This window comes from Pinus tabuliformis, chromosome 1_1, assembly GCF_031772625.1.
Source record: "Pinus tabuliformis cultivar Carrire ecotype Pingquan chromosome 1_1, CPIR1, whole genome shotgun sequence".
Classification (NCBI taxonomy): Eukaryota; Viridiplantae; Streptophyta; class Pinopsida; order Pinales; family Pinaceae; genus Pinus; species Pinus tabuliformis.
Window position 1 is genome coordinate 867964549 of NC_142297.1, and position 27988 is coordinate 867992536.

At 38.1% G+C, this 27988-nt stretch overlaps 1 long non-coding RNA gene across 3 annotated transcripts in view; it reads left to right on the top strand.

Annotated features, from left to right (window-relative positions):
* The window catches only part of LOC149217039 (uncharacterized), a 59800-nt gene extending 32158 nt beyond the window's left edge, over positions 1 to 27642 (top strand). For all 3 annotated transcript variants that reach the window (XR_016251188.1, XR_016251187.1, XR_016251189.1), the window contains exons 4-5: positions 1066 to 1367; positions 27270 to 27642. This is a non-coding gene — a long non-coding RNA (uncharacterized LOC149217039). The remainder of the gene's footprint in view (positions 1 to 1065; positions 1368 to 27269) is intronic.
* The last annotated feature ends 346 nt before the right edge of the window (positions 27643 to 27988 follow it).

Below are 27988 nucleotides of genomic sequence, written 5' to 3' on the forward strand. Positions count from 1 at the left end.
GGGATGAATGTTGAGAGGATCAACATTTGAGCACGTTGAACAGTTGAATGATTAGTCAATGTGTAAGCACAGTACAGTTCTGTATATTCCTTCATATAACCCTCTGAAAAGGTATAGCAAATACGCATGGTGAATATAGAATGTCTCCATGTTTTGTGTTGTGAAATTAGTCATATTTTATGGTTGAAAAATATTGGAGCATTGTCATAGTGCGTTTAAAGTATTTTTAGTGGACTCATAAGTCTTCCACCTAGGGTTATGTAGAACAGATACAGACTTTAGTCTTGAATATGATACTGCAGTGGCAGTCATCTGTTATTGTGTGGATTGTCATGTCACTTGACAATAATCCTCTGAATAGGCCGTTTCCAAATTGCTTCAGTTTACCAAATGAAATGATGTTTTTATACAGTATGTTGGAAATATCTAGGTTAGTCACCTTGAAGTGCACCTATTATCATTGCATTTCTTACGAGCAGCTTTTAGGATTGTTTTGTATTATAAGCAGAGTCTGTCTTTGTATATATTTTGACATGTATGTGGGACCTTGCAATTGATCCTGCTTTTATATATTTTGGCAAGCATACAATACCTTGCAATTGATTCTGCTTTTATATATATTTTGGCCAGCATACAATACCTTGCAATTGGTACTTTGTACAAAAGAAAATTATGTTGAATTGATAATCTTATGTGTTTTAGTGTTCTCGTTTTACTGGGGTAGAGCTAAGGTAAGACCATTGAATCTAATAATCCATGCAGCAAGACGCGAACATCATTTCAATATTGGTGAGATGGTTTCCTGGTTGGATAATTCTGTTCATTTACGCCTTGTAGTTCTTCAAGAGTCTCTGTAAAATATGAAGAGAGACGAACCACTGTTAGCTAGAGAAACCCTTCTACCAAGCCACCATTGATTCCCCCATCACTAGATCTGACAAAATTAAATACTACACTTGCAAAGTGCATGCATATTCCAGATATTTTCAATGGCAATGCGTATGAGTCACCATTTTCAAAACTCCATAAGCTCATGGCAAATAATTCTCACCTGTTTTTTGACAGGCTACTCCAAATCCAGTTAACACAGTTGCTTTCTCAAGGGATCTACACAAGAGCAGAACCATACCCATCATCTTCTGAGTTGCAAGAGCAGAACCATACCCATCATTTTCTGAGTTGCAGGAGCAAAACCGTACCCATTGTCTTCTGAGTTGTAAGGGCAGATTTATTACATACAAATGGATGTATGTCAATTTCATACACTTCCAGAGCTTTAACATAATGGAGATCAGAAAACCAAGGACAAAGCATGCATGCGCATACCAGGATGGTAAGCCAACAAGGAGGTACAGCAAAGTTGCACGGTAAAGCATTATCTCATAAAATAGAAAATTTGTAAATGTCAGCTTCTTCTGTGGTTTGGATAGGCCATTTCAAACACACACAAATACATGGTCAATTGGTATTGCCATGTGTACGGAATTTGTAGTGTCCTCTTCAAATTAATTGCCTAAGGGAGGACACAATAGCCTATTTAACTCCGTAGGCTATAGTCATTCGTAAAGGGGGACTATTATTTGATGTTACTTGGGTAACATTGGATAATGATAGTTAATGTGGGGCAAATGTAGGGAAACTTGTTAGCCACTCAAAATCAAAATTGGGAGGGTAAAAACACAAATGGATATATGAAAAGGAGAGAGGATATTCATTGTGATCATCATGGTTTTGTAACCTTTCTGATTTTGAGCTGAGATTCATGGAGGGTTTAAGACCCCTTTTTTCTTTTGGTTTCGGTGGTGAAAGATTCCACCTTAGCCAATCCCTCTATGTCATCTTGCTACAAGATTGAATTCTGGCTGGATGATCATCTATCTGTGGCAGTAAACTATCTTTCTGAGGCAAGTACGGACTGATATCTTAATTTTGTAGCAGTGAGGGATAAGACCTAGTTTCTGTGGTAGTGATGGTAAAACTATGAGTAGCGAGTTATTGTTTGTGGTTAGCAAAGGTAGTAGGTTTCCTATGGCTGGGCATTAACCTACAACAAAGTTGGAGCCAACTCTTTGTGTGCAGCGATTAGTGTAAGACCAACTTCCCGAGGCCAACAAAGTGTGGAGCCTAATGTTTTGAGTCCACGAGGGCTGGAAGGAAGGTTGCGGGTTAAGTAGCAAAGAGCCGCTGGTTGCTTGAGTCTGGTTTAACCTACAACGAGGGGGCATAGGGCAAATCTGAGATGCCCAATGACTAAGGGGGCTAAATTTAAGGGTCTAAGATTGCGGCTGGCTGAAAACAAGAAACTACAGGTGAATTTACAGTGTCGATTGAGATAACAGGGGTAGATTGACATTGTAGGATAGCAAGCAAGGTCTTCTGGTGCGGCTTTGTGGCAATAGGGGGATAGCTACATCTTTGTAAGACTAGACCCTACATTGATGTTGATATCCTTGTTGGGAAACTGTGGAATTTGCAAGTTTGTTATTTGTTGATGAATTGGACGTACTTCGTAGTGTTTCTTGGTGGAATTAACTGTTGTTTGAATTCTTGTTTATACTTCTTATGCAATCAATAAAAGATCATCATTATTTTATAGACTGAAGAAGCATTATATTACTGTAACCCTAACCCATAATTTCATCCCAACAATAATCTGTTTGAGAGGGATACCATAGTGGTATTAGAGCTGTGCATTCTGCCAGCTTATGAGCATATAAACTTAGGATGCTTCTGGAAGATAGGGAAAACGTTACAATTAGGAAAAAGAAGGGTACACACAACTGAGTCATGGCAAACATGGAAGAGAAACCACTAGAAACTAACCCTTTTGACATCTTAAGGGAGTTAGCAAGAGGACAACAATTGATAGCCCGACAGATGGCACAATGACAACAATAGATAGCTCAACTGTTGACATGAAGGTAGCAATAGGTGGCCCAATTTTTTTCCCATGTTGCGCCAAATTTGAACAATGCAGGCAACAATGCTACTAATCGATCTAATGAAGGTAGTAAGAGTTTTGCAGGAGGAAGCAACGATCATAATCCTGTCCCCTTTGACATTTCTGCACCAACTAACATAGTGGCAATCGGTAGGAAGAACCATAGACCTCTACTATCCTAGTTTCTAGATGGTTAGGGAGTAGTAAACCAATGACTTGCAAAACAAAACAAAGCTTTTTCAGAATATTTCAGGGAGTATGCATCACTAGCAGAGGATGTTCGAGCAACCATGACCTTTATTGAGTTCAGTAATGTTAAGTACAAAATAGGCCTATGGGCACACAACAGAACTATGACTTACTACGTAAGGTTTAGAAATTGTCCATTGATCATCCATGTGTTTCGCAAGGTGATCAGTACAAAAGTTAGATACCTATGCCCAACTTAACCCAATGTTGGTAGTAGAGGTTATCAAATTCACCACCTTGCATTTGGAAGCACAAGCGCATGAATGGTGGCACCGCGAATTGGTTACCTTGGGACATTCCCCGCAACCTTGGGTTGGGTCAAGGCCTACAAACCCACCACTCTATAAGATGCCATCACCAGGATGCAATAGCTAAAGCTAAATTTCCATCTAAACCACTCATTCGTTAGAAAAATAGAGATAAGAAGCCATTTTAGAGAGAATGGACTAGGAAGGATAGGTTGAATGATGAAACTTGGAGTGAGCTAAGAAGGAAGAAAATTGAGGTGTTGTCAGGCAACGATGATGAAGAGGATATAATGCCAACACCTAGCGGTGAGCCTAACAGTTCAGAGGGGGAGGAGTCCCATGAGGAGGAGGCTAAAGGGGATGAGGGACCTTTTACGGGAATTAAGGGTGACATTATCAACACTATTTCTAGAGTGTCTAGGTTGACTAGATTTTGACTTTTGGGCTCATCTCATGGATATTGGTTAGTGGATTCTTGGATAGTCAAAAAGTTGACTTTGACTATTTTTTTATGAACATTTGATGACAATCTAATAGAAGAATTTGAAAGGATTTTCCCTGTTGTGGGTTTTTCCCTGGTCTTTGACCAAATCTCGTGTGTCTTGTTATTGCTCTTGGTTGTCTTCTATTGTGCATTGGATTTACTGCTCTATCTACAATTGTTTATTGTCATTGAAAGATTAAATTTATTTGAAAAGTGAATGCTAATTGAAAGATAATTGGGTTAAATGATTGTGCTAGCATAGAACAGTGGAAAATTAACATGGTATCAAAGGTGAGGTGAAGGCAGACCCAAGGAGAGAAGAGACAAACATAGTGACCTTTGAAGCAATCATCTTTGAAATAAGTTGAAGGAGCCTATTTGACTTGGTCAAGATGTTTACCTCATACTTCAAGGATTCAAAGAACTTGAATGACTCATCAAACTTTGTCGTTTGGAAGATCAGGTTGGAAGTAACCTTGGGTGAAAATGATGTTTTAATGTGTGGAAGGAAAGGTACCTGAGCCTCTAAAGAATGCTTTTGCTGTTGTCAAGGCTGAGTTCAAGAAAGGTGAGATCAAAGCAAATAAAATTATTATAGATTCTTTGAAAGATCATTTGCTTACTAACATTGCTAAGTTGAAGAAGTCCAAGGATATCTATGACATGTTGGTTGGGATGTATGAGGTCAATAGTTTGAATTGCATTCTTTCCTCGAAGAATCAACTCAAGGACATTCAGATGAATAAGTGGGGAACTATGCAATCATATGTCATGAGGATATCCCAACTTAGGGATCAACTGCAGACTGCTAGAGAACCCATATCTGATAGAGAGATAGTGCACGTTACTCTTCCAAGCCATCTTCCTATTTGGTAAACTTTCATTACTACTATAAGCAACAATGATAAGTTCTTGACATTTGATGAGTTTGTTGGTAAGTGCACTCGAGAGGCAACCATGATGATATCTAAAGGGAGAATTCATAAGCATGAGGAAGGAGAGCCCTTTGCATTCACTGCACAGGACAAGAAAAGTTAAGGAAGAGGAAGCCCATCTTGTTCACGAAAGCTTGTCCCTTAATCAAAGGACTCCAATAGAAGATTAAGGAAAATTGAATGCTACAATTGTCACAAGCATGGTTACTATGCCCAAGACTGTCCTGAAAGGAAAGATGCTCCAACTACAACAACAATTGTGGCTTCAACAACAAGAAGTTTAATGATAGAAAAAAAATAGATGATAAAAGAAGAGATGATCCCAATGATCGTGAAGAAGGTTATCGTCTTCAAAAGAGATCAAGAACTTCAAGGTATGGAAATAATGCAACTACTACTCAATTTGAATATATTTTGATTTCTGCTCTTTCTATTTACTCTCCTCTAGCAAAAGTAGGACCAATGATATTATACAACTCATTCATTTTGATCTATGTGGTCCCATGCCGATAAAATCTTTGGGTGGCTATCTATATTACATAATCTTTGTCGATGACTTCTCCTAGAAGACATGGATATTCTACTTGAAGGGCAACAACTAGGTAATTAGAGATTTATAATTCAAATTTTCCACAAGAGATGCAGTTTCAAGGTCTTTCAATCTAAGAGGTGCCTCTAGGAACATTCACCCAATCCCTCAAATGTCAATGCATGCATTAAATCACTTGTTCAAGGTCCCAAATGTTGGCATTGTTGTCATTGATGGAAAAGGCGCAACAGAGGCAAAGGAGTAGCAGCAAGGATCAATGAAGGAGCAACAACAAGCATTACTATCAAGGCAAAGAAGCAGAGGAAGACATATGTTGTTATAGCTGCAAAGTAACGAGCAAAGGAGCAACAAGCACAAGGATCAACAAACAAAGGACCAGCAACACAAGAGCAACAAGCAAGGGAGCAACACAAAGGAGTTGTGATATGCTTGGATAATGTTGCAGAGATTGCTATATTGAAGAATTTGTTGTGATGTGAAATTGTTGATTGAATTGAATTGTTGTGATGCAAGGGCAAGACTCCAAGGCAAAGGCAAAGATGTTGCAAAGATTGTTGTGATGCTTTAATGATAAATATTGGTATTTGATGTTGGCATTAGGTTGATGCGTTTAATGATTACATGTGGCTGAAATTAATATTGGACGGATTATTTATTTTTGTGTTATAATATTCAAGGTATGAAGAGTTTGGAAATGAATGAGTGGAAGGTAAAGAGTTAAGCCTATTCACTTCATATTCTTATGTGGGATACAAACAACCAACAAATTATCTTTATAAAAGATGTGATTTTGGAAGGCATTGAAGAGTTTAGAGAATGGGAGAACGTGAGAGAGTTGACTGAGCTATTACGCATTAGTTACCTGGCACATATGAAATTGATGTGAAGTAGATTTGAAGGGAAGAAGATACAAAGAAAAAGGATGGTATATGTAGAATTTATGACCAGGTAAACCAACACATTATTATTTCTTGTTTGCATCAAGGGATGGTAGTCTCCTTTCAAGTAGTGGATTGATAAACATCAGGTTGGAGCTTGATGAGGTAGGACCTTCCTATGGGTTACACCCTACATAAAACATATGGGAGTTGTGTTGAAGAATATAGGGCAATGAGGGTAGTATGGTTTTTCTCGCGATGATAACTATTTGTGAGGTACTTTTTACTTTTTTCTTATTAACACAACCTTCTCTTGTTACCAATAGAGTGTGTTTTCTTACTTCATCAAATAGTTACCAAAACAAAAGAAACAAGAACACAAGATGTTGGCTTTCTCCTATGGCCAAAACCTTTCACTCTTTGAGAGGAAAACCCGCTCAAATTCTTTTTATAGAGATCAAATTTATGTAAACCAAGACCATGACCCTTGACCTATTTAGCCACTCCAAGACCAAGACACCAGTTCTCTTTTCCGTCATTGCTGAGATCATCATCATTGTTGCAACATCGAGGCCACCACTACTGCACCACTGAGATCATTATTGTTGCACCTTCATCGAGATCTTCACTGTAACAACGATATTTCTATATTGAGATATGTATGTATATATATGAGCGCTGCACCTAGATTCATCGAGATTCATGACCTTGTAACTATGTCTCCATCAAGATCATGTTTGTATCTATACTGAGACCATGATTACATCTATGCCAAAATTATGACTGCATTTAGAATGTATGCCGAGACAGAGTGTGTTACTATGGGATCAGTGAGATCCTCCTCATTACAAATATGTCGAGACTGTAAGGAGACAGGTTCGAGCCCTTTTCTGTGGTATTTGACGCTGCCTCTGTGATCACTGTATTGGTAGGCCGAGACTGTGAGGAGGCTGAGACCATGATTGTATATATATCGAGACCATGATTGTATATATATAGAGACCATGATTACATCTATGCCGAGATTATGACTGCATTTAGAATGTATGTCGAGACAAAGTGTGTTACCGTGGGATCGTTGAGATCCTACACATTACAAATATGTCGAGACTGAAAGGAGATAGGTCTGAGCCCTTTTCTGTGGTATCTGAGGCTGGCTTTGTGATCACTGTGTTGGTAGGCCGAGACTGTGAGGAGGCTAAGACTTCATTTCTGTGGTACCCATCCGAAAAACACAGGGATGCTTACTCGAATTCTCTGCCTTCTATGGTGATCCTAGCCGCATATAAATAGTGGTTTGCCTCTACACTTGAGCCGACATGTCATGTTGAACAAGTGTGTCTCCATAAGTGAGTCGACAAGACTTCCTTTGTTATTGTTTGGAGGCCGACTTCTTCAAAAGGGATTGTGCTAGTCTTTGGAGGGTTTCTAGACATTTCTATAGACTTGTATACATTAAACATAGGCTCAGGAAGAGCTCTTCATACATGACAATAATTTTAGACTCTAAATGACAAATCTTATTATTCTAAAATCACTTGTTCATGAAATCCATGAAGCAAGTTTACAATAATAATTTTGTTATCTTTATTACATTATTTACATCAGTCGTAATTACATGTCATTATGAAGACCGAACCTAGTTACACTTTATTCAACACTCCCTCTTAACTAGGGAGGTATTCATAATGGTACTTGGTCATTCTCAATCTGAAGAATTTGTCATAAGAAGAATTGGATTGGTAATCACATTTGTATAGCATCATAGTAACCAACGTTGTTTCCACAACCAAGGCCTTGAATGACAACTCTATCTCTCATAAGATCAAAACATAATGTTGGCGAGACCAATGACTATAGACACCTTCATCATTGTCTCTCAAGGTACATATTCACCCGTTCACTGAGTATGACCTTCTAGGACTATTCTTGTCTTGGGTTCCCATCCCTCAAAGAATATCGGTCCTCTTGCCTACTCTTATCTTGGATGCCCTACACATCCTTAATGAGCATAGGATGCCATATGATTACCCAATCCTCCATTCTTTCTTCCCAAGTGAAGACAAGAATGTTGTGTCTATCTCTCCCTCTCAACTAGGGAATATATACCTATTATTGTAAAGAAATGTACCCAAGATCCTTCTGACCAGGAACTTGCCCAAGCTCCCTCTTAATTAGGGACTTTTCAGAGCTCCCTCTTAACTAGGGACTCCCCTTTTCATCAACAACTTCTTCTTCGTGGGTCCTTCAGTTACTTGATCAATTTCTTTCTTTGATGTCATGAAATTCAGTTGAACTTCTTCCTTGTAGGGGATTAGCCATCGATCACTTTCCTCCTTGGTTCGTCATGTCATTCCTTTTTCATGGAAAGTGGCCTTCTTGGTACATATATGGAACCTTTTTAATATGGCTACTTCTCTCACATCATGCTTCTTTCAGGAATTTCTATTCACCACATTAATGCTAGGTTTACTTGCGCTTACAACTCTTGTTCTAGTAGCCCTACATGAACTCATCCAGATATTATTCAAGAAATCAAAACATAACACTAAATTGGATAGTACCTTAGGAGATGGCTCTTGATCATGACATCTTCCTGTAGGTATCAACATTATGTATACATGTTGACACATCTCCTAAAGATATCCATTGTAAAGGGTCTTGGTCTTTTTCAAACTCTCATCATAGTGTTCATATCTTTTTGGGAGATTTTCTAGTCAAATTTTCTTGGTCTTTTGGATGTTGATCGCCTTTATCATGGTTGCAGATTTCACGATCTCTTCCTCTTACACATTCCATTCCCGAGAGCTTCCAATCAAAGCTCCTTAATAGTAGTCAACCACCTCATACTTCATATGATGACATATTATGTTGATTTCATCTAGTGTGACTTATGCTTTCATGCATCCTTTCAGAGGAGGAGATCCTTTTTCCCTTGATCATACCTCAAGATAGAAGTAGTGATCCATGTTACCTGCAACCATATGACATGACTTTATAATATTAAATACAAGAATATATACCTCATTTTATCTTTAGGTCATTAGGCTTCTTTCAACAACTTCCTTGATTGAAAAGATTATCAACCCGTTGGTCTACTTCATTTCTCATGTCAAGACTACGTTTTTTAATAGCACTATAGATGAAAAAGTCTATATAGAATAACCCTTGGAATTTGAAATCAAAGATAGGAAGACATATGTTTGCAAAATGGATGTGTACCTACAGAGATTAGGCTTCACAAAAAATTCCTCTGACTCGAACCTCTATATTAAGGTTGTAAACAATGAACCTGTAATTATTCTTTTGTATGTAGATGATTTTCTCTTGAAAGGTGTAGAAGGTCGAATTGAAGAATGTAAGAAGCCACTGGCAACAAAGTTTGACATGAAGGACCTTGGGCTGATGCATTACTATTTGGGACTAGAAGCCTGGCAGAAACTGAATGAAGTCTATTTAGGTCAAGGAAATTAATACTGAAGACACTAGAGAAGTTCGACATGATGGATTGTAAACCTATGACCACTCCGATGATCACAAACTTGAAAAGACCAAGGATTTCCAAATCAACCCCTGTGGATTCTTCCAGACATGGACCACTGATTGGCTCATTGATGTATTTGGTGAATACTCGACCAAACATATGTTTTGTAGTAAATGTACTCAATCAATTCCAAGTGGAGCATGATCATTAGATAACAACAAAACATATTATGAGATATCTGCAAGGAACCATCAACTACTGCTTGAAATATGATAGAAGGAATGATGTTCAATTAATTGGTTATACAGATCCTGACTAGGAAGGCAGTGCACAAGATGGAGGAAGCACTACGGGAGGATGTTTTAGTTTAGGATTCTCAATGGTCTCATGGATGAGCAGAAATCTAGACACCGTTGCTTTGAGTAGTGCTAACGCTCAATATGTTGCAGCATGTGAAGTAAGCAGGGAAGTAGTATGGTTAAGGACGCTGCTATCCAACTTGTTTGAAGGATCGATGAACCCTACAGTGATACTTTGTGATAACACTAGTTGTATTAATTTCTCTGAGGACCCAGTGTTTCATGGGAAGACAAAGCATATCAACACAAGTATCACTATATTCGGAAGCTAGTACAAAAGGGTGTGTTGCAACTACGGTATATGTCCATTGATGAGCAGGTAGCTGACATATTGACGAAATCACTTCCAAACAAAAAACTTGTATACTTAAGAAACAAGCTTGATTTGGTGGATTTTTCCTCCCTAATTGAGAGGGAGAGATAGACACAACATTCTTGTCTTCACTTGGGAAGAAAGAATGGGGGATTGGGTAACCATCTGACATTCGATACTCTTTGAGAATGTGGTAGGGCATTCAAGGCAAGAGTAGTCATGGACCGATATTCTTTGAGGATTAGCTACCCAAGATAAGAATAGTCCAATGGGAGGTCATACTTTGTGAACACACGGGTGGGGTATGTACCTTGGAGAAACAATACATGTTGTCGATCTCTGACATGGTTGAGATGTTGTGCAGAGCTATTTCAGCCATCAGATCGACGACATGATGCCAATATAATTGGAAATTCCCTATTCCCCGCCCGAAAGAAAAGCCCGATTGGGTTGCAAGAAGATTAGGAATTATGAACTCTGTTAAGAGGCCGACATTTGCATCAAAGAGGCTTGAAACAATCCATTAAACATTAACGTACTCATAAAGAACAATAAGAAATTTAACTATGTTTTTATGTTGTCAAAGGCTATTGTATTCATGAACCCAGATGTGGGTTTCTGCCTATTGGAGGTTAACATTGACTCATTATTCATGAACCCAGATGTGGGTTTCTGCTTATTGGAGGTTAACATTGACTCATTACTCTTGCAATGTATGATCTATATTTCAGATTCTGACATTCTACAAATTTATGTTTTTTTTCTCCTCGGAAATATCATAAAGGAAACTCAATTGTTTTAATGGGAAATTTGACAAGATATTAATATTAAACCATTTAATCAATTATTGGAAAATATCAAATTTATTAGTAATTCAAAATTATAATTTACAATTTAATAATTGTATTTTAATCATAACGCCGTGAGAAATGAGAAATGCAAGTTCTGTGAGGATTGAAATGACGTCCAAAAAGAGATTTAATTGATGTACACAATTGAGAATATCAATTTTATTAGTAATTCAAAATTATAATTTACAATTTAATAATTGTATTTTAATCATAACGCTGTTAGAAATGAGAAATGCGGGTTCTGTGAGGATTGAAATGACGTCCAAAAAGAGATTTAGTGGATGTACACAATTGAGATATGAAGATACCTCAACATTTGTTTTTGGTTGATTTAAATATAGAGTCGAATTGTTCCATGTATTTTCCATTTTAAATGATTAATATTAATGTAATGTGTTTTCAATTTATTTTTTCCCTCTTAAAATTTAACAACTATTTAATCTAATATTATAAGCACCCATTTTATATTATATTAAACATGTATTATAATATTATGTCAATGTCAAAAATAAATTACATAATATTCAATGTAATATTATATAAGATAATGTTATAAATTTTTTAATAATTTTGAATTAATATAATATTAAATATTTAATGTAATATTATATAAGATAATGTTATAAATTTTTTAATAATTTAAAATTAATATAATATTAAATTTGAAGAATTGTGAATTTGAGGGAATTGGTTAAAGATATGGGAAACACAGCGCTGCAACCCTAATGGCCAGGCGGCCATGAGCTAAGCGGTATTTTGCTCCCAAAAAACTGCAGACCCAAACACTAGGATTCAGAGCGGAATGACAGAGGAGGAGGGGGGGGAGAGATCCCCTCCTATCGAGATGTGGCAGCAGGGGAATCATGCCAAAATACTAGTAACCAATAGCAGGCGGGAGAAACAAGAAAGTCAGGACCGGTCCTCGGAGCGAGATGGCAGGCAAGTAGCAGAGGTAAATGTTTACCATGTGTGACGGAGAAACCAAGATTCATCATACTGATGAACAAACTGGAGCGATACAAAAGTTATATGAAAGACCATGCGTTTATATGCAAGTTTATTTGAATATAGCCGACAGAAAAGGACCTCACCAAATAGATTCAGCAAAAATGGCAACCCCAAGGCCACATCGAGCTAAAGTTGGGAGCAAGAGACTTTTTCACAGTAATATTCTCGAACCTGCAAGACAAAGAAAAAGTATTTGAAAATGGTCCCTACTTTCATTATAATGCTGGATTTTTTATGAGACTCTGTGAAAATGCTATGACCCAGACAAGGACAGTTTTTTGGTAGCCCTGATGTGGGTTAGGTTATTTGGCCTCCCAATGGACTTTTGGGACCCAAAGATTCTAGAGGGCATAGGGAACACGATAGGCAGATTTGTCAAAATAGCAGAAACAACAAAAAAAGGAAGATACACCTCATATGTTAGAATATGTGTTTACATGAATATAGTTGACCCCATCCCAGACACAGTAGAACTAGAATATCATGAAGAGGTCTGACAACAAACCCTAGACTACAAACACATCTTGTTCAGATGTAGAAGATGTCATGAGTATGGTCATCTATTTAAGGAGTGCCCACTGAATATAGAAGAGGAAGAGAACATGCATAAACATCAAAGGAAAAAGCAAGAAGACAAGGACGAGTTTCAAGAAGTAAAAAGCAAAAGAAGACAAGCAAGAGAGAATACCAACGGGGGTGGGGAAGAACAACAAGCCCAACCAACAGAACAAACAACTTTGAAGTACTACAAAAAGAAGAAGAAGAAAACAACGAGGTCCAAACAATGGACTTTCAGGGGTAAAAAGGAAAGAAAAGAAGCTGGAGCCAAGGCAAACAAAAATCTAAGAGGAAAGCCCAAATCGAGCTGACAGAGAAGGAGGAGAAGGAAGACAGAGAGAAGATGGATAACACTACAATGGAAATAGATACAAGTAGGGGAGAAGAACTAAGCATGGAAGAAGAGGTGCTGAGGAAACCACCGAATGAATGGAGACATCTAGAAGAGCGATTCATTCCAGAAGACCAAAAACGACCATACAGAGAAATATTCTAGCAGTATCAAGTTAAACAAGGGCAGGGGAAGGTGGAGATGGCAGAAAAACTGGGGATGCAATATGACAGCACCCAAGACTACCCTAATAAAACGAAAGACAGAAAGAAAAGATGCCGAAGAAACCTACAGGAATCTATACATATTATGGGAGAAATGTTGGTGAATACAGGGAGGGTAGTACCACTATCGGCGGTATTCCACCAAATTAACCAAGTAACCCAATGATAATCACATCCTAGAATATAAGAGGCCTTAATAGTAAAGGCAAACATAGACACTTAACGGATAGGCTAAGAAAAGAAAAACCTCAACTCATGCTGCTACAAGAAACAAAAATCACAGGAGGGAGAATGGAGGAAATCCTAAATAAAATAAAACCAAAGTACGAATGCATGACTAGAGATGCGAAAGGTAGTGCGGGAGGCATAGAAAAACTGTGGAACCCAACAGAGATCACAATAGATTACTAGGTGGGCATGAAATGAATCTCACGGGGCGATTTTAGCTAATTGGAAACAGAGAATGGTTTCTAGTCTCTGCAGTTTATGGTCCTCATATTCCAGTGGAAAAGGGAAACTTCCTCCATCAAATACAACAACTAGGAAAACTCCATGAGGAGAAACTTTGGCTGATAGCAGGGGACTTCAATTTGATAATATCAATGCAGGAGGAAAAAGGAGGTTTGCAAAGAGAAGCGCTCGAGTTGGAGAGGTTTAGGGATCTTCAAGAATAACTAAAATTGGTAGACATACTAACCATAAATGGAAAATACACGTGGAACAATAGAAGGGGAGGGAGCAAATAGACAGCCTCTAGGCTAGATAGATTCTTAGCAACAGAACACTTCATTGGCAAAGATATATTCTATGAAGCAACAAGCCTTCCATGTTTAAGGTCAGATCGCTGGCCTATTAAACTCGAAATCGCAATGAACCAAAAGAATCAGAACAAACTCTTTAGGTTCGAGGCATTCTGGCTAAGAGAAACCACCTTTATAGATAAAATGAAGAAATGGTGGAAAGGGACTGAGAAAGCGATATGAAGAAGAAACCAAATGCACAACTTTCAACTCAGACTAAAAGACCTAAAAGGGAGGATAAAGAAATGGAACAAAGAAGAATTTGGGAACACATAGAAGGAACTTGAGATACTTCAGATAAAGATGAAGCACATACACCAACAAATAATCGAGGAGGGAAGAAGTGAAGAGCTTGTAGAAGAGGAGGGGCTGCTGATAAATAAATTGGAGGAAAGGAGACAGCAGGAGGAAATCTTTTGGAAACAAAAATCAAGAATCCAATGGTTAAAAGAAGGAGAAAGAAATACGAAGTTTTTCCATAAAGCAATGGCACAACACAGACCGCAGAACAAAATCTTCTCCCTAATGGACCAGCAAGGCAATCGACTCACACAAAAGGAAGAAATGGAGAACCTGCTGGTTCAACATTTCAAAGGGCTTATGATAGAACCAAAGATTAGAAGGGAGGATAACATTAACAAAATTAGTCAACATATCCCTAAATTGGCAAGTAGAGATCAAAACCTGGCTCTACTAAGAGAAATAACTAAAGCAAAGGTGGAAGAGGTAATTAAAAATATGGTGATGAATAAAGCACCAGGGCCTGATGGATTTACTGCGAAATTCTTCCAAGCGACCTAGGCTTGATGGATTTACTATCGAATTCTTCCAAGCGACTTGGGCTTTCATGAGTGAAGACTTAGTAAAACTAGTGGAGGAGTCCAGATGCACCAAAAGAATGCACCCGAACCTGAATTCAACATTCCTAGCCCTAATCTCGATGACAGAGCACTCGGAAGAACCACAAGGGTTCTGACGAATAGCTCTCTACAATGTCATATACAAAATCTTGGCTACAATAATGGTTAACCGACTGAAACCCATACTACCTGGCTTGATATCTTAAGAGCAGATAGGGTTTGTCAAAGGCAGACAAATAGCAGATGTTATAGTGGTGGCACAAGAAGCTATCCACTCCTTAAAAAAACCAAAAACCAAAGGAATGTTGGTAAAATTAGATTTGGCCAAAGCCTATGATAGATTGAACTGGGAGTATCTCCAAAAAATATTGAAGGCATTTAGCTTCGATGAAAGATGGATAAGCTGGGTAATGTCAATGGTTACCATTCCAGTTTTGTCAATTTTGCTTAACAGATCCCCTACAGAGGCCTTCAATGCTACTAAAGGGCTCATGCAAGGTGACCTGTTATCGCCCTTCTTGTTTATCCTAGTAGCAGAAGGTCTAGGAAGATACATAAAAGCAAAAGTCTGCAGCAAACAATATATAGGCCTAAGACTCTGGGGGAGTGACCTTCCACTAACCCACCAGCAATTTGTAGATGATGTAATGCTATACGGACAGGCATCGCTCAAGGAAGCCAGGAAAACAATGGAAACCCTCACAGAGTTCACAAGTGCCTCTGGCACTGAGATAAACAAGGAGAAGTCGAATATCTATTTCTTAAACACCCCAGCACCCTCCCAAGCTTTCCTAGCAAGATCCTTGTGATTCAGAATAGGGAATTTACCCACGAAATATCTAGGTATCCAACTAAACGACCTACATAATAGAGTGGCCAATTGGAAAACCTTGATGGGAAAGATCCAACGGAAAATGTTGAGTCCATCTCGATATACCAACTAACTAGCCAAGCGACCCCTAAAACAGTCTGCCAGAAAATGGTAGACATGTTCAAAAAATTCTTATGGCAAGGACCTAGCACGGTAAACAAATGGGCGCTCCTATCTTGGAGCTGGCTCAGCAGACCCCTAAAAGAACGAGGCCTTGGACTCCGTGACCCCTACATTCTGAATCAGGTAATGGGAGCAAAGTTGTGGTGGAGATGGATACAGGGAGGGGGAGATCTTTGGAAAAAACTATGGGAGAGAAAGTATGATATGCCCAGGTTCCTCGAAGGAAAGCTGAGAAGCCAAAACGATAAGAAAGGCTCTGCAATTTGGAATCTAGCCAGTGCCAACAGGGATCTGATCAGCAACCATAGCATTTGGGAAATCAAAGGAGGGGACAAAGCCAACTTCTGGGAATAAGTGTGGCAACAGAGGGGAAAACTCAACAATCAGCCGCAGCTCACAGAAATCCACCAATTCACCAATCTCCATGGGGGAAACACAGTACAAAACTTCTGGTGCTTGGAACCAGAAGGATACTGGAGAAAGTGGAAACAACAACCTGATTGGCCAAAAGCGCTAGAAACACCCCAATGGAAGCTTAATGACAAGGAAATGGCAACCAGGAAAATAGCGATAAAAGAAGAATCGGACATCCTAAGATAGGGCCACAAAATCAAAGGAATGTTTACAATAGGAAAAGACTACCAATTAAAAGCAAAACACAATAGACATCCAGAAATAAATAAATGGGAAAGCATATGGAAAGTAAAAACATGGCCGAAGATAGCCTTCTTCCTCTGGATCCTGAGTCATGGGCGAGTATTAACATGGGATCAACTGCAAAAAAAAGGAATGCAAGGCCTTTCGATATGTGTCCTCTGCCGAGAATAGGAAAAAACAATGGAGCACCTTACCAATGCTTGCAATTTCAGCGATAACCTGTGGAAACAACATCATCAACTTTTTGAAATTAATGACAGGAATCCAAACAACATGAAACAACAATAGAGAATTGGAGGAAGAAACCATACCAGAACACGATCTTGAACCGTGCTTGGAGACTCTCGCTAGGATTTGTCCTGTGGAATATTTCAAAATTCAATAATTGAACTAAGTGGCATGGAACGCTAGCTATGCGGCCTTGTTAAATTTGTGTTAACTTTTATGATGGTGGAATTTTTTACGGCATTTGAAAAGAAAATTACTACAATAAAAGTAATTTGGCTATCGAATTATATCTTTCACAAAAATAATCCTTATTTAATGTTTTTTTTTCTAAATTTAAAATGTGAAAAGGCAATTTATCATCAAAGCTTTAGAGTTAAACAAATTCTAATAAATTTGAATCAATGAATGATTAAAAAATAATAATGGTCATGTAAAGACTATATATATATATATATATATATATATATATATATATATATATATATATGAGATTTTTGTTGGATTGAAAAAGAAGATTTGAATATTAAATTTTATTTTTTATATTAATAATGTTTTTAATTTAAAATAACTAAAGTCAATTTATCCTAAAACATCCAAAATTAAAATGCCAGTAACAAATATTCTAAACAACTTTCTTTACAAATAGGGAAGTTTCTAAATTATGGAGTGAAATATGTTAAAATTTCATAGTAACAAATATGAACGCAAATAATGACCTAACTTTACATCTAACAAAGTCGCCCAAAACCAAAAATCGTACGTGACCATTAGATAGAAAACAATAATTTGACTACATTGTTAAAACAAAACAAACAAACAAAAGTTGAACAAGTCACACATATAATGGTAAATAATGATGATGATATAATGAATGTAGAGTTATATAAGCAGATACTAAAAAGGAAAAAAGATGAGTTCATGCAAACAAGGCAAGAAGAGTTAATATATCTAGGAAAGAATAACCGAGAGCTTTTCTGGCAGGAACTTCAACCAAGGAAGATTGAAGCAAATCAAAAATAATATTACAACCAATCAATGGTTTGAATAAGCAAGATAACTCTATGAGAAAGAATCAGAGGCTGAGCCTCCCCCTAGGATCGACACAACTACAAAGCTCTTCACGTTGCAGGAGGTGGAGATTGGAATTAAGAAGCTAAAAACAGGAAAGGCAAAGGACTTGGTTGAACTTCAAGCATAGTATCTAATATGGGGAATGAACAACTTTTCATCGCACATCATGGAAATATTCAACATCATTCAACAAGGATTCCCAAGAAATTGGATAACTAGCCTAGCAATTCCCCTTTTTAAAAGTGGAGACATTAATAATCCTTCCAATTATAGAACCATTATGATTAATCCTTTGTTTTCAAAGCTTTTTGGTAGCATGATAGAAAATAGAATCAGTAAGTGGGCAAAAGTAAAAGAAAAGAGGGCAAAAGGACAAGTGGGTTTTAGGCTGAAGCATTCTACAATGGATCATGGTATCACATTGAGACACATTATTGAAAAGGTTTGGGGGAGCAAAGAAGAAGTATTATGTTGCTTTGTTGAATTTAGAAAGACATTTGACACAGTCCCTGGAGATAAGTTGAGGTGTAGAATGGAAGAACTTGAAATTCCTTTGCATTATAGAGTTGTTGTCCATAAACTCTATGATGAAGTGAAAGTCGAAATTAGAACCTCAGTGGGAATTTTAGAAAGCTTTAGAAGTGACTTTGGAGTCAAGCAAGGTTGCCCTCTATCCCCTAATCTTTGTTGTTTATATATTGATAAACTGGAAGAGTGGGTAAATTTGCAAGGTGGAGATGGTGTTTGGTTGGGGGAGTTTGTGATAAAGCTTCTTTTATATGCTAATGATCTTTTATTGATTTCTAATTTGGCTCATGGATTGCAAATGCACCTATATGCCCTTGAGCATTTTTGTAGAGTAGTGGGGATGCAAGTCAATACTAGCAAGACCAAAATAATGATTTTCTCTAATAAAAGGAAGCAAAGGCAGCATGCGTTCTTCTTTGAAGGCAACATTCTTGAAGAAATAAATGAGTATAAGTACCTTGGGATGGATTTCAACAACAAACTTAATTAGGAGGACTACAAAAAGAAGAGAATTTTAGGAGGGTGGAAGTCATTATATACTCTTCAAAACAGATGTAGAGAGGTAGAGTTATGGGATTGGAAAATGATTAAAGTGCTTTTTGGACTCCTAGTTTGTCCAGTGATACTATATGGGTGTGAATTGTGGGCTAGCAGCACCCCCGTCTCAAAACGGAAACAAATTGAGAAAATCCAAAAATGTTTGATCATGAACAAGTTCAAAATAAAAAGTTCGGTACGTTATGAGATAATGTTGAGTGAAACAGGAGCAACTCCCATTGAAACAATTGCTATGGTGCGACTCATAAGATATCTAAAAGAATTGAGAAAATGTTATTAGGTAGATGACGTAATGTTATCTTCAACGAAGGCATGAATGAAAGAAAGAAAACATGGATGAGACAAAACTATGCATGGATGCAAAAAATAATATCTACCTCAATGTCTATCTCACAAATAGCAAGGAGCTAAAGGATTTTGTTATGGAGAAGTTTCGTAAATGGGTATGGGGAAAGAGTTAGGTAGAAAGAAGAAGTACTACATTGAGGAATTCAACCCTACGTGTGATCTCCAACAAAAAAAAGTACATTGGAGCTAACATTTCGTGGAGAGCAAAGGTTCTTATTGCTCAATTAAGGACCAACTCGCATCAACTTCGGTGTTAAACAGAACGGTGGAAAAGGCCTAAAGAAGCTTGGGAAGAACAAGTGTGTACATTTTGAATGTCTAGGGCAGTGGAATAGGAAAAGCATTTCATTTTGGAATGTGATGCATTCAAAGACATCAGAGAAAGTTATGGGAATATGTTAGCATTGGTTTCTTGGCATTGTCTTTTCAGCGAGGGGATTGTTGGAAGGTTGGGCCAGTTCATCATCAATTTGAATAAGAAAAAGATTGAATTGCAAAAGGCGATAAAGAGGGAACCGATGGTCCCATAGACTATTTTTAGTCTCGTGGATGTTAAAATATCATTTCATTTCATATAATGTCACAAAATTTAATGAGATAATGTGAACTTTTTGATAACCCAATAGCCTGGGTAAACAAGAAGCATTCTTTCTTTCCGTTGAATATGAGAAGTTCGTAATATATTACGTATATTTTGTTATGACAGGGTTGAATGACAAGAGATTGCACAATTATCTAAGAGAGAAAAATTGATATGATTAGATTAGTATTAAAATTCAAGTGTTACTATCATATCACAAGTCACGAGGCATGGTTCAATAAGATCTTCAAAATCACAGACAATAACATTACAAATAAATGTTAATAATTTTTTTTGTAATAAATTAAAAAATAATATCTAAAGTTTTTATAAAATTGAAAATTATTTAACCTCTTTAACTAAAATAATAAGTGGTCAACCTAAAACCAAATGTATAATACCAACTATGGCCGACATAATAAAATAAAACATGTTGCTACTTTTCAAGATTTTCTTATCATATCCCGGATGCGGGTGTTTGACAGGTCACATGGTATGTTGGAGGCGCATCGAATGGGCAGGTGTCAGCCCAAGTGCGCCATGGGTTACAGTTTTGGGTGGGCGAGCTGGTCTCGCACAAGTATATTTATGGCCGCATTAACTTCGTCCTACAGTCTCCTGGTTATCTGCGCTATGGCTCTCAATATGTTTGTCATTCCCGCGGCTTCGTCGCAGACCACTGTTGCCTTATGGGTTGCTGCTCTGAGTGTTTCCCTGAGCCACTCTGTTAGTGAGCTTCTGCTCGTCATTCCCTCACTCGGCTCAAGAGCATTCTCTATTCGCTTGGCTCTGGTTCCAGGTACTTACAGACTCGTCGGGGTTCCGTTTCGCTTCTCTCTGGGCACTGGCTTCTTTGTCATTCCTCACTGTGTATCCGCTCCTCGGACAAGCCTCTGCATGTTATCATGCCGCGTGAAAGACCCAGAATGGGGAGTAGGCGAGGCGGTTCCCGTGGTCGCACCACCCATCAGCAGTCCACCCCCATCTTGGACCCTTCCTCGGATGCGTTGGAATCTAGTCGTAGCAATCATCCAGCCACCAGAAGTGGCAGGGGCAGGGGTCGAGGGCGAGTCAGGAATGATGAATGTGAGCATAATGCTCATCCCACTGTCCGTTACCGCATCTCGTGTTCTTTAGAAAACTCATCCTTCATAGTTTCAGTTACAATTGAAAAATGTGAGAATGCCCGGGGTTCGGCAGCGGCCCATCCTGGGGTTCTTGCAGATCAGAGAACGGCAAATTCGATAGATAACCAACGCCAGGTCATGGGAGGTATTTCTATGGTGAATTCTGAAGCCAACGCAGGTCCAAGCGCGCCAACAAGAGGAGAGCCTACAGGCTCAGAGGTCCATCAATCCGACTCTGAGGACTCACTTCAATTCGGGTGTAGGGTCGTTGAGGAGCCATACACCTCAGAGGACGATTGATCCAGCCCGTGCCTCCATTCGTTGCAGTTTCTGAAGTAGGAGCTCGCCTTATTTTTTGAGTCGCGATGTTAATGCATGTTTCAGGTCTCTATCAGTTAATGTTTCGTTTATGTTTAGCGATGGATAGCTGTGGTTCAATTTTGAGTTTTATGGGAGTCAAAAACACTGTTGTAGGTCTTCTGTGTACTGAGGTCAAGCATATTTTTGTAAAATGCCAACTTCATGGCAAGACTTTTCAAGGCAGCTGCCTTGCTGTAACATTTTTTGTATAAATAATAGGAGTAGACTGATTGAGAAAAAAAATATATTTTCTTATCATAAAATGATCTTTAATAATGTTTTTTATCATTTTAAAATTTTATATCATAAAATGTGATTAAGCCGATAGGATTTTTATGGTGAGGTTCTTCGTCACGACATTTTAACAGATTTGTCAGCGTTCAAGGAATATACCATTTCAATGGTGTGATGTTCGCGGGTTTTGATTGTCGATCTCTAATAGGATGAGCTCTTTGGTGCTTGGCCCTTGCCGCATTTCTCTCCATACCACATGGCCCTTGCCACTTGTCACTTCCATATGGGGCCGCTGCTATAATAATTAAACCTTCTTTTAATGGTTTTGCAGGAAGTTCACCCTATGCCATGTAGCTTATCGCTTTTCAACACTTGTCCTTTATCGGAACCAACCTTTATCTGCCACATGTCCCTCTGAGGAGAGAGAAAATACCTCGTCCTTCTTTGGTTTTGCCAATAATTTCTTTGTTAACCTGTAATCAGCCCTCCCTGCCACTTTAACACTAGTAGCTTTGAAAATATCGCAACGGGCGTTATTTTCCTTTGGTAAATGATTTAAGCCCAAGGTTCTTTTAGTCTTAATAACTGCGCGTCAGCCCAATATCGGAGCCCCTCTATTTGAACTTTTGAAATGGCACATGTTGCAAAACGTGGATATGCGATCGACGATTGCGATCATTGTTGGTTCTCAACCTCCTGTCTTTCCTTCTTTGTGACCGTGGGCCAGCCCCCATATTGGAGGATTTCAATCCAAGATTTTACTTTGATGCAATAGCATGCCTCAACCTCCGAAAGTCGATCTCAAGTCTATTATGTCATTCAAGGCCACGTGGCACCTTGTAGTTGGTGACACGTGTCACCCTGTTTTGCCCCCCTTGGGGCCTTGAAAATGTCGAAACTGCCTGCCACGTGTCCATCGTCCTGCCACACCATGTCGATGTCATATGCCATGTGGCTTTATTGAAACCAATCTTTGTCCACCACGCGTCCCTTATCAAAACCAATCATATTGCACCACACATTCATTTGGAAGAGAGAGAAAAGGCACGTCCATGTCTAGTTTTGCAATGAAAATCCTTCGTTTTTTTTGTTTCATTGTTTCCCAGTGGTTTAACATTCTCGATACTTTTATATCGCAACTTCGCAATATCGCAAAATTTGAAAGTTGTCACCCCTCTGATTCTCCAATTGCTGATATTCGATATGGACCTCTGACTACACGCAGGGCAATTAGAATATCGCATCCACTATCATGTCGAATTTTTGAAATGCCACATATGTTAAATCATCGATATGGCTTAATCCTCTAATTGCTTATTTGGTTCTGGAGCTGATATAGTAATAAAAAATAATTTGATGGAATAGCGAATCCACTAGAGTTATATCAGAGTTATAACATCGTAAGAATTCTTTTAGAAATTTCCGTTACATATAAAATAGGTCCTATATAATAATAACGAAATATCTAAACTCTGAACTGTGTTATGGACCTCCAACCACCAATATGCTTTGACAATATCGCATATCACAACAGGTGTTGTGTTCCTTTGTTAAATGATTTAAGCCCAAGGCTCTTTGAGTCTTAATAACCGCGCGCCAACCCAATATTGGAGCCCCTCTATCTGAACTTTTGAAATGGCACATGTTGCAAAACACTGATATGCGATCGACTAATCTCCCTTGGTTCTCAGCCTCACGTCTTTCCTTCTTTGTGACTGTGGGCCAACCCCCATATCAAAGCCCCTTAATTGGAGGATCTCAATCCAAGATTTTACTTTAATGCAACAACATGCCTCAACCTCTTAACGTCGATCTCCAATCTATTATGACATTCACTGCCACATGGCACCTTGTAATTGGTGACACGTGTTACCCTATTTTGCCCCCCTTGGGGCCTTGAAAATGTTGAAATTGCTTGCCACGTGTCCACCGTCCTGCCATGCCATGTTGATGTCATATGCCATGCGGCTTTATCATAACCAATCTCTGTCCACCACGCGTCCCTTATCGGAACCAGTGATATTGCACCACACATCCATTTGGAAGAGAGAGAAAAGGCACGTCGTAATATCGCAAAATTTGAAACACCCCTCTAATTCGTCGATTGTCGATATGTGATATGGACCTCTAACTACACACAAGTCAATAAAAATATCGCATCCACTATCATGTCAAAATTTTTGAAATGCCACAAATGTTGAATCGTCGATATGGCTTAATCCTTCGATTGTTGATTTTGGTTCCGGACCCGATATAGTAATCAAAAATAATTTAATGGAATAGCGAATCCGCTAGAGTTATATCAGAGTTATACCAATGATGCATCCTATGCTTATTTCTTCTGGAGTAAACACTTTCTATACTTCCTTTCCACACACTCCCATCAGATATTGGCTCCACTGATGCAGCGATCATTTCACATTGGGAACAAAAAAGATATGTGTATATTCCATGGCATGTTCATTGAGCCCTTGAAAGCCCTTGAAACCCCCCCTTCCACTAGCTTTGGTGACACCTCCACTAATGATGTGCTCAACTCCCATGAATCCGTAGACATTAATGAATGGCAATACCTTTTTCTTAGCTACACCCTGGAAACAACATGCAAATTGATTACCTTGACATGGTTGGACATCGTGATTTTGACTCTAACCACAATTGGGCCCATACTACCATATCTCTCCCTTTGCAAGAGACAACCATACGTTTTATAGACTTTAGTCGCTCATCCACCCAAATCCATTCTAGCCCCACTCCAGTTCCCCGCTTGCTCACCTCACTATCACCCACCCAACAAGTTGCTTTCACCATTGTCCTTACCCACTTTAGGACCAATTCCTCCATTCCTCCACTTAGAATGTTGATCCAAGGTACTGTTGGCACAGGGAATTCTCATTTAATTGATTGTCTAAGAAATACATTTCTTATTGAATCTTCTCCCAATTCAAGTCCATTGCTCCTACTTGCTCCAACTGGTGTTGCAACATTTAACAGAAAGGCACTTACAATCCATTCTTCCCTTCGCATTCCTTTAGTGTCAATGCATCCTCTTGAGGGCCAACCACTTTTGCATCTCCAAGAAAAACTTTGTCACGTCAAATACATTTTAATTGATGAAATGAGCTTTATTGGGCCTAAACTTCTTTCACGCATAGACGATCGTTTAAGGGAGGTATTTCCTTCCTATCAGAATGTCCCTTTTGGCAATCGGTCTATCATACTTGTTGGTGATCTTGGCTAACTACCTCTTGTGAAGGACATCCTGATGTATGTCGGGACATTGCGTGGCAATGCCCCTTGGCGCACCTTTGACACGATTGTCACATTATCTACCATCTTTCATCAACAGGGGACCGACCCTCTTCAAATTGCATTCCGCCAATTGCTCATGAATCTCATAAATGCAACACCAACAATCAAAGACTGGAACCTTCTCATGTCAAGGACAAATTCCTTTTTGTCAAACGATGAGAAACAAGAATTCGACAATGCAATCCACCTATATCCAACCAACCTAGTTGTCACAATGAATAACAAACAAATGCTCAAAAATTTGAACATGTCAATTGCATGATGCTACATAAAGAAAAGGAAACACCATCCTACTGGTACACATAGAGATGGTGAACAATTGGATGTAAAAGTTGTTATTTGCAATGAACAACATGTTTTCCTCACATGTAACTTGTAAGTTGAAGCAGGTCTTGTAAACGGAGCCCTTGGAAAGGTAGTTTCCATTTTCTATGCACCTGGATCAAAACCCCCTCAATTACCATCATTTGTTGTTGTTGACAGTTTCCAATACAAAGCCTCGTCATGGGATGCCTTGAACCCATCTTATGTTCAAATTCCCCCAATAACACGAGGCTCTCGCAAACAACTTCCGCTTCGAATGGCATGGTGTTTGACAATACATAAATTGCAAGGGATGACATTACCAAAGGCGACAGTGGACATTGGCAACACAAACTGACAAGGCTTAACATTCACTGCCATCTCTAGAGTTCGCACCTTCTCTGATCTCCGCATCTCTCCACCATTTTCCTTCAATCCCTACTCCCACATGCAAGGTAATGTTTACATCAAACATTGGCAACAAGAGGAATCCATGCTAGCATCAAAGTCTTTACAACCACCTATAGTCTCATTGCTCCATTTAGCCCCTTCTGATTTCGTTTGAGTGAGCATACTTTTGATTCAATTTCACAATAGTTGCTTTATTTTACAAATAGTTGCTGCAAAAATAGGTTAAAATTCCCAAAAAATCCCCTTTCTAAAAATTTTTTGTGTGCCTTTGTGTTTTGCAACAACAGAACAAACTTTACAAGTTCACATTTCGCTGATTGATATGAGCATGGTTTTACAACTATACTTCAAATAAAATACTTTCAAAATGCTTGACAGGAAGAAACAAAAAGCAAATCCGTTGTCACTTACTGGCAAATCTCTTTTCAATTGTCCAAGAAGTAACTTGCCACAAAATTTGGAATCCATTTTCCCAAACAACAAAAGGACTCAAAAGCTACTAAGAACAAACTTTCCAAACTATTGTGGTGAAAAATACAACACCCCCATTTTGATTGTATTGTCATCATAGTAATAATGGGGATCGCTATGTATTTGTAACTGCCTTTTAAATCGTTTGTTATTCGTTTTTTCCTTATGTTGTCTTGTTTTATATTTTAATTTGACTTAATCTTATTTTTAAAGTTTCTTTGTATTATTCATTAATTAGAATAAATGAAACAAATAGCCCCCGAGTCCAGGACTTATATTGTTGTCCAACTTTAACCCTTTTATATTGAACCAATGTTAAATGCGCCCTTTGAGTAATAACACACTGTCGTAGTATTTAACTTTTACTTTGAAAACTCCTCAATCAAAGTTCACAAAAAATATATAATGCACATCTTATATAATGAAACCATATCAGAGCAATTGCATATCAACGTTTTGGTAATGTACCACCCCTCTAAACCTTTGATCGTCAATATAGTGTTACCCCTGATCTTTGATTTGTTTAGATCTGTGATGTGCGATATCAAAAGACCTTTGATTTGTTTAGAACTCCAATACACATACCAAATATGGGTATGCATTTCATTCAAAATAATATTGCGTCTGATTTACAATTTGATAAAGTTATAAAACGAAGTTAATTATCATCACCATCCTTTCTGAATGCTAATTATCAACAACAATAAAAATATCTGTAGATTTGTACAATTCTAATTCTAATTCTAATTTAAGCTACATTATTTCCCAAATATTCCCCTTTTTGTTGTTGGCCCTCAGTTTTGGTCTATTTTTGCTTAGGGAAACCTACTTAATCCTTATATTTTCCACCCATTTTCTATCACATCCATCTCATTTTGATGTATTTTATGCATATTTAGGTGTTTAATTTTAATTTTGCAATTTTTAGAAGTTTTTATGAAAATTGAGTTTTAAGTGCAATTTTGGACTGAATCAGAAATTCCCGTAATAGCTATATGGATGAAATGTTTGCAGGACATTTGGGCTCAAATTTGATGCATGGATGAACAACTTGGGAACTAGGACTAAGCTAACTCCACTTGGTTCGGCCAGAACAAGCTTTATTAGGCCCGGTCAAGGCTGGTCAAACATGACTAGTCACCAGAAAATCCCTAGGAAATAGGGCAGTTTTGAGATTTTATGGGATTGACCATATTTCTTGGGATGAATTGGATGAGTTCGACTTAGATAGGTGGATATGAGTAGATATGAGTGTTAGAGATAATATAGATCAGTGTGTTTCATTAAACCTCTATTTAAAGCCAAGACTTTGATGGCTTTTGTAATGGAATTGGTATGTAACTGTTGTATAATTTGAGTTGGGAGCTAATTTGAAGAACTTGTTTCATTCCAATTTGTTGTTCATGCTTGGTTGATTTACTAAAGTTGTTGTAGCTGATATTTCTTCAAGTGTGCAAGGCAAGGGTGGAGGGCCCCCAAACCAATCTAAGTACACTTCTTGGTTCAATTTTCATAGTTTTCATAGACTAGTTTTTGTTTCTAATGTATTTAGATGTGTGATGATTGTTGAATGAATATTGGTTTAATTCTAATCTACATATGAAGGAACACACAGGAATTTAAGTTAAATTCCCCCTGTATTTGATCTTGAACTAAAACTGATTTTCATTCTCCTTTTGTTATTTAAAGTTATTTATTCATTTCTGGTTTGAAGCAATGGTGATTGTGATATA